The sequence below is a fragment of the Heterocephalus glaber genome, unplaced genomic scaffold (genome assembly GCF_053883595.1).
Source record: "Heterocephalus glaber isolate CG9 unplaced genomic scaffold, H.glaber_assembly_v1.0 deba00001813, whole genome shotgun sequence".
In the NCBI taxonomy this organism is placed as follows: domain Eukaryota; kingdom Metazoa; phylum Chordata; class Mammalia; order Rodentia; family Bathyergidae; genus Heterocephalus; species Heterocephalus glaber.
The window spans coordinates 2640216-2648403 of record NW_028258484.1 but is presented as its reverse complement, the minus strand read 5'-3'; the positions used below and the strand labels follow the sequence as shown (position 1 = coordinate 2648403).

The following is an 8188-nucleotide window of genomic DNA, read 5'->3' as shown; positions in this document are numbered from 1 at the left end:
GAATGTTACGGTACTATTGCTGAATTCCAGGGTGTGATTTAGGGGTTCTTTTAGTCTGCTCTGACTGCCATAAAATGCCATAGACTTTGTGGCTTAAATAACAGAAGTTTATTTTCTTACAGTTCTGGATATTTGAAGTTTGAAGGCAGAGTGCCAGCATCCAGCATGCTGGAATTCTGGGGAGGGCTCTCTTCCTGGTTTACTTAGGGCTGTTTGGCTGCCACACCACCCTCAACTCCCCGTGTTGGGGATCAAACCCAGGGCCTTGAGAATGGGCAACACCCCTAGCCCCAGAGGCCTACTTTCTTGCTGTGTCCTTACATGGGCTTTCCTTTGGATGCCTTCAGAATCCAGCTCTCTGATGTTTGTTCTTATTGGGACACTAATCCCATTGAACTAATGAGCTAATCTAAATATAATCACTCCCCATAGACCCCATCTCCATCTGCCATTGAGGGTAGGCCTTCATCATATGAATAGGGGGACATAAGCATTCAGTCCACAACAGTGGTGAAAAGTCACTATGGCTGTACCTTACTCTCAAGTAGTTCAAAATGTGTATATTTTTAGAGTAAGCATGCTAAAATAAATGTGGCAGTAGGTTAATTGTTGAATCCTGATGAAGGATATATGGGGATTTATTGAATTATTCTTTCAGTGTTTCTGTATGCTTTTAATAAAAGGTTGAGAAGTAGATCCTTGGAAATCATACCTGTGTTCAATCCCAGGTTCCTGAGTTTGGTTAAATTTCTTAACCTCTCTGAGCCTATTCCTGTATCCTAAAAAGGGAGTAATGTAATTGCTATAAAAATGAAATAAGTTTCTGGCTGTAGAGCACTTGGTATATAGTTTGCTTGCTGCTAAGTTCTTCTTGAATGCCAGCGCCATTGGAAGTCATTGCTCCTCTGTGAATTTCATATCCCTCCTCAGAGTTAACCCATATTTATTGAGCAGCTACTACATACCAGGCTTTGGTCTAAATAGGGGTTTTGCAAGCTTTGAACTTGCCACACTGTGTTTTATAATTGAGGGTTAAAAGCCATACAAAACTCCTGGCCTGGTTCTCAAACTGTTGAATGGGAGGGCTGAGATCTAAACCCAAGGCTTTCAAGTGCAATGATGCCCAGGTAATATGGTAGTGATGTTTCTGCAAAGTTTCAAGAGGTAAAGTGAAGGCATTTAGGGAACTGGGAGCGCTGGGTAAATGTGAAGGTCTGAGAAGCTGTGGCCTAAAAGCGGGTCTCCAATTTTTCTTTGCCTCCAACTTCTTCATAACATAGCTCTTGGAGTCTCTTTTATCACCACCTTTGTGCCCACCAAGGTACAGTCATTTCCAGTTTATAGCTGAGGAAATGGACGAGCTTTGGAAAATGACTCTCCTTCCCCAAGTCTTGACATCTTCACTGTGTGCCTGCTTCCATGATGACTCCCCTTAGCCTGTGTTCCTTCACTAGCAGCTTTGGAATTGGGCCTACCTCAAGGGTTAGGGAGAGGAATACACATCAAGCTTTCTCTAGGCAACCACCTTTCCTGCTTAGTAGGGCTGCTGGTCTTCCAAACTCTAACCTGGGAAGCCAGATGTGTACCTTGCTCTTCCTGCTACCCAGGGAGACTTGGAGGAGTTCATATGTGTCTGGAGAGGTTGCTAATGGACTATATAAACATTTGACTTGTGCACCAAAAGACACTGTCAAGCCAGTCATAGTTATCCACACCTGTAATCCCAGGGCTTTGGGAAGCTGAGGCAGGAGGATACCAAGTTTAAGTCCAGCCTGGGGAACTTAACAACTTTGTGAGATGCTGTATCACAATGAAAAATAAAAAGGATTGGAAATATAGCTCAGTGCAAAGTCCTGGGCTGAATCTCCAGTATTGCCCCCCTACAAAAAAACAATTAGTGTGAAACACAACCCACAGAATGAGAGAAAATATTTGCAAATCACATATCCAGAATATATAAATAAGACATATAACACAACAACAAAACAGCCCTGTTAAAAACTGGCCTGCCAGGCATGGTGGCACATGCCTGCAATCCTATCACTCAGGCTGAGGCAAGAGGATCATGAGTTTCAGCCTGGTTAACAGCAATTTAGCACAATTCTATCTCAAACAGAAAAGAATTTTTAAAAGGGCTGGTGATGTTGCTCTGTGCAAAGGCCCTGGGTTCAATCCCCAGTACCACATGCATGCACAAATGCATACATGAAGGAAGGAAAGAAGAAAGGAAAAAAAAGAAAGAACTGAGAAAAGGCCTTGAGCGGGCATTTTTCAAAGAAGAAATACAAATGGCCAATGAGTACATAGAAAAGATTCTGCATATCACCAATGATTAAGGAAATGTAAATGTATGCCACAATAAGATACCACTTCACACTTACTGAGATGGTGTGACAGTTAATTTTGTCAGTTTGACTATGTTAAGAGATACCTGGAGAGGTGATTGGATTATGAGGGCACTATCCTCATCAATGTTTGATTTTATAGCTGAATGGGCTATTAGGAGGTGGGACCTAGCTGGAAGAAGTCCGTCATGTGGGCATGACCTTGGGGACTATATTTGGTCTCTGGTGGCTTCCCTTCTAGCTCTTCCCTTCTCTGTGCTTCCTGGCTGACGTGAGGTGAGCAGCTTTCCTCCACCACACTCTTCCACCATGATGTTTCTGCCTTAAAGCCAACTCACCATGTACTGAATCTTCTGAAACCATGAGCCAAAATAAATCTCTCCTCCTTTAAGTTGCGGATGTCAGGTATTTTGTCTTACAATGGAAAGCTGACTGATACAGATGGCTAGTATAAAAAACAAAATGAGTAATAACAATGCTGGTGAGGCTGTAGAGAAGTTGGTGGGACTGTAAAATGGTATAGCTACTGTGGGAAATAGTATGATGTTTCCTTCAAAAAATTAAACACAGAGCCCTGCCCCGGATCTGAGGCTGGCTTAGCAGGAGCTCCAGCCTGTACTGTATCAGCTGTAAAGAATATGAATCTTCCTGAGATTCCAAGAAATATTAACATTGGTGACATCAGTATAAAAGTGCCAAACCTGCCCTCTTTTAAATAAAATATAAAACAGGCACTCTCAGGTAAAATCTAGGGGAAAAAGTCATCTAAGTTTACCATACAGTTGTTTACCAAACATAGAGGAAAAGAGTCTTAACTTTTGCTCTTGGATTTAAGTCAAGATACCGTATAGAAATTGTGTAAAATCAGTATGAAAGTTCAATGTTGCTTTTCTTGCACAGTGATTTTAAAGAAATTGTATAGTTTCAGTGTGATTTTTTTTTTCTTTTCTAAACTGCATTCCTGGGCCAGGGATTTAGCTCAGTGGTTCCAGTGCCTGCCTGGAAAGTAGAAGGACCTGAGTTTGATCACCAGTACCAAAACAAAACTGCATTCCTATGCCCACCTAAGGCATGCCTCTATTTATTGGCTATTAGAGTATTTTGAAAATGAGGTATTTCTTTAATTATGTACAATCCAAAATATTGGTGCTTTGTATGGATCACAAGTGTAGCAGTCCTTAATTTTTCTGCTATTTGTCACAATTGGTTTTTTTTTTTTTTTGAGACTATTTTTTTTTTTAATGTCATCTTGGTTGGGGAGCTAGAACTCAGGAGATGACAGGGTTTCTCATCCTCACCCTCTCCACCACCCAAGGCCAGTCTACGAGACCACAGGCAGAACTGGGGCTGCTCAGCCAAGGGCCACCACCTGGCAGCTGTGCCCTCCTGGGTCCCCTCACAGGGCAGGGGGCAGGGAGGACACCCAGGCACCCACTCAGGGCCTGACTCACGTACAGTAGTTTGCACTGGATTGGCCATGCCCTTCACTGTCCCCAAGTCCCTGTCTGGGGAGACTGTGGCTGCTGGTGGGTAATAAAGCTGTTGAACTTGGCAGCATTCCAGGGCGCTTCAAGGGGATGTCTGTCAAGTGGGCCTCAGAGCCAGTGACATACAGGTGGCAGGAGGACAGGACTGCTGCCAGGAACCCGGAGACCTGTGTGCCCTCTGTCCTGTCCTCAGGGACAGCTCTTGGGGCCCAGCTAGTGGAAGTGGAGCCGCTTGGGGTTGAAGCCAAACACCTGCAGCCGGGTGTCATAGTGGGACCTAGCAAATGCTCCTTCTTGCCCCTCCTCCCCTTCTGGGGGGCTGGTGTCTTGTGAGGTGACATAGAGGCCTCCTCTTCCTGTGCCAGGGGGCTTTCGGGCTGGAGCCACTTCCCATGGCCTCCATCAGGCACCAGCAGCTGTTCCTGTGGTCCTGTGGGCAGGCTGTGTGTCTCTGCGGTTCCCTGGTGGCTTCTGTGCCTGTCTTCCTCTGGGCAGAGCGACTTGAAGATCTGCCGTTTCTTCTGGGAGTTCTGGGCCTTCTGGCTGTATCCCCACTCGTCCTGCAGCTCCTCCTGCTCCGACCTGTACATGCAGGTCTTCAGTGAACACCAGCGGTTCAGCTCCTTGTCATCGGCAGCCAGGATCTCCTCGGTGCTGAGCCCGAAATCACAGGGTACCACCCTGCAGTACTTGAAGCGACAGGGCAGGTCATCGATGATGTTCTCGTAGTCCAGCCGGTAGTACTCATCCAGGTACTCCTCAAAGGTCTTGTCTCCAGGGTCGAACACAGGCTTCTGCTGGCCCACAGCTGAGGCAAAAAGCGACTTGCTCTTCTTGCCGGTGGAGAGGGCCTCCAGCCACTTCTTCCGAGGCTGGCTGGGGTCATAGTCTGCGTCCATATATATATATTTTTTTCTCATTGGGAACTGTACCTTTATATAATGCATCTTGGTTCTTATTTTTTCCCTATTCCTAGCCCTCCCTTCATGCCCTCCACCCTTCTCTATTTACAAAGACTTTATTTCCATTTTTTCCATTTCTCATCATTTTTTCCTTTCCCTTCTTTCCTTTCCCCTGGCCCTCCCACTACCCCTACCCCTTTGGACCTTTTCTTCCTATTTTACATTATCAATTATTCATTCTAATAATTGGTACATTTTAGGTGTACAATATAATGACATTCATCATTGGAAATTTGTACCTTTACATAGTCTCTCTTGGTTCTTATTTTTCACCCTTGCCCAGCCCTCCCTTCAACCCCTCCAGTCCTCCCTATTTACAAAGATTCTGTTCCTTTTTTTCCATTTTCTCATATTAATCCCATTCCCTTCTATCCTTTCCCCTAGCCCTCCCACTTCCTTCCCCTTTGCCCCTTTTCTTCCTATTTCACATGACCTATTGTACATTTAGTCCTTATTTACACTTTCAGTTTCTCACACCAGAGAAACTATTCAGTATTTACACATGTGTTTCCTATTTATTTCACTTAAGAGTATTGCCTCAATGTGCATCCACTTAGCTATAAATGTCTCTAATTTCTCATTTTTTATGGCTGAGTAGTACTCCGTTTTATTTAAAAAACCACATTTTCTTTATCCAGTCTCCAGTTGATGGGCATGTGGGCTGTTTCCAAGTTTTAGCTATTACAAACTGTGCTGCTATGAACATGGGTGCACATATATCACCGTGGTATGATTCTTTTAATTCTTTGGGGAAGATCCCTAGCAGTGGAATAGCGGGGTCAAATGGGACTTCCAGTCCTAGCTCTTTGAGGTATCTCCATACTGATTTCCACAGTGGTTGTACCAGTCTACACTCCCACCAGCAGTGGAGCAGGGTTCCTCTTTCCCCACAGCCCCACCAGCATTTGTTATTGGTTGATTTCATGATAGCAGCCATTCTTTCGGGAGTGAGGTGGAATCTCAGTGTTGTTTACATTTGCATCTCTCGAATGACCAGTGATGTTGAACATTTTTTCATGTATTTATTTGCTATTTCTACTTCTTTGTCTGAGAAATGTCTGTTCATTTCAGATGCCCATTTTCAGATTGGGTCTTTAAATTTGGGAGGTCTGATCTTTTTAAGTTCTTTATAGATTCGAGATAGTAGACCTTTGTCTGAGGAAGAGCAGGTGAAGATTTTTTCCCACATTGTGGGTTGTCTCTTCACACTGCTGGTGGTTTCTCTTGCTGTGCAGAAGCTTTTTAATAAGAAGAGATCCCATTTGTTGACTGTTTGTGCTAGTTCCTGCGTCCATATTGAAGTCGGGGTCCTCACAGTGTGGCTCCTGCTGGTTCCATGTGCCGTCCTGCTCCGGCCCACCCCACGTGTCCCAGTTCCAGTCCTCTTCAAGCCCGTCCTCCTCCTCAAACTGCGGCTTCTCCTCCTCCTCGCCCAGGCATTTCTGCATCAGCTGCTCGTGCTGAGCGGGGCCGAAGTCACTCTCGAGGTTCTGCTCCTCCAGGCCCAGTGTCTGGTTGCCGGTGACTTGTCGCAGCTTTTCCAGCTTGCCCAGAATCTCCTTCCTCTTCAGGTTCTTTAACTCCTTCAGCTCCTCCTGCTTCCTGGCCTTCTCCCTCTTCTTCCGCTCCCTGGTCTCCTCCCTCTTCTTCCTGCGTTCGTCTCTGCGGCGAATGGAGGACACGATGCTGTGAGGGTAGGTCTTGACCGAGGCCGCATCCGGGTCCTCGAAGCGGAAGTTGTACTTGTGCTCGAAGTCCTCCTGCTTCTTCAGGAATAGCCCGCCCTCGTAAGAGGAGTCGTCCATAGCCAGCTGGACTGGGTGACCGGGGACCCCTTCCTCCTCCCCTTCCTCCCCCCCTTCCTCTTCCTCCTCCCCTTCCTCTTCCTCCTCCTCCTCCTTATAGCGCTTGTTGAGGATATAATCCCGCAGGAATTGCTCCTCTTCATCCAGCTCCGGGTTGTCCTAATATTCCTTGAGATGCATCATCAGTTCCTTCAGGGACTCGGTGTTCTGAATCTATTTCTGACCCTTCAGCCACTCCACGTAGTCAGCGTCCTCCTGGGCCTTCTCCTCCCCGGGTCTTCCTGCGCTTCTGCAGCAAGCCCGATCCACCTTCTCCAGCACTGTCCTAGTCCTCCACAAATGGCCGGAAGCTCTCCCTGAGCTGCTTCTGTTCCTCCACGTAATTCTGCGGCGAAGTCTGGACTCTCTGATCAGAGGTCTCCCCATCTGTGTTCTCCTCATCGACTTACTTGCCGCCTTTCTCCGAGATAACCTTCCTCTTGTAGTCTTTCAAGGACATAGGCTGCACTTTCTTCTGCTTCTCTGAGCCTGCTGGCTCCTCCTCACTCTCCGAGGATGAGGGTGACTCTGTGGACCCTGTTCTCCGATAGAAGGTGGCATCTTTCTGATAAATGGTGGGGGGCCCTTCTTCAACAGGGAGAGCTTCCTGTAAAAGTCTCGCTCCTGCTGGAGGTCTAATTCCACGCGTTCGTCGCTGGAGTCAGACTCGGAGCTGGAGTTGCCGCCGTCTTGCGGGTCCCCATAGCGATCCTTCAGCCGTTGCAGCTCCCCGCGCTCCCGCTCCCGGTAGCGGCCATACCGCGCCGCAAAAGCCTTGTTCACCCGCAGAGGTGACGACCCGTGCGGTTCACTTGTCACAATTGTTATTTAAAGAACCAAGTATGTATTGCATGAAAACATTATGACCTTTTCCTCTTAGTTAAAAAAACCTCAAAGGTAACTGGATTTCTAAAGCACCTTTCTGTTTGCCTGGTATCTACTTTAGCAATAATTTTTTAATTACCCTCTGACTCAAGAAAGTAAATAAAGGTATATTTTATCACTGTTTAAAAAATAAAACATAGAATTACCATATAATCTAGCAATTCTACTTCTGGGCATTTATTTACCCAGAAGTATTGACAGCAAGACCTCAAAAAGATATTCATACTCCTAAGTTAATAGCAGCATCATTCAAAATAGCTAAGAGGCAGAAGTAACCCGTGCCCACTAATGGATGAATGGATAAACAAAACATAGTGCAAGGGCGGGGATTTAGCTCAGTGGTTTCGCCGCCTGCTGCACAAGCGCAAGAACCCGAGTTCGATCCCTGGTACCAAAACAAAACAAAATGTAGTGTATACATACAGTGGAGTCATATTCAGCCGTAAAATGGAAGAAAATTCTGACAAAAGCTGCAACACAAATGGACCTTGAAGATATACTGAAATAAGCCATTTATGAAAAGAAAAATACTGTATGAAATCACTTCCATGAGTATCTAGACAAATTCATAGATCAGAAACTTAAATGGTAATTGTTGGGGGTTGCTGGGATGGGGCAATATGAAGAGTTTTATGAGTGCAGAATTTCTGTTTGAGATAATGAAA

General features: G+C 45.7%; 1 pseudogene; it reads right to left on the bottom strand.

The window, feature by feature from the left end:
* Window positions 1–4021: 4021 nt before the first annotated feature.
* Window positions 4022–7957, bottom strand: LOC101707468 (protein KRI1 homolog; annotated as a pseudogene).
* Window positions 7958–8188: the final 231 nt, after the last annotated feature.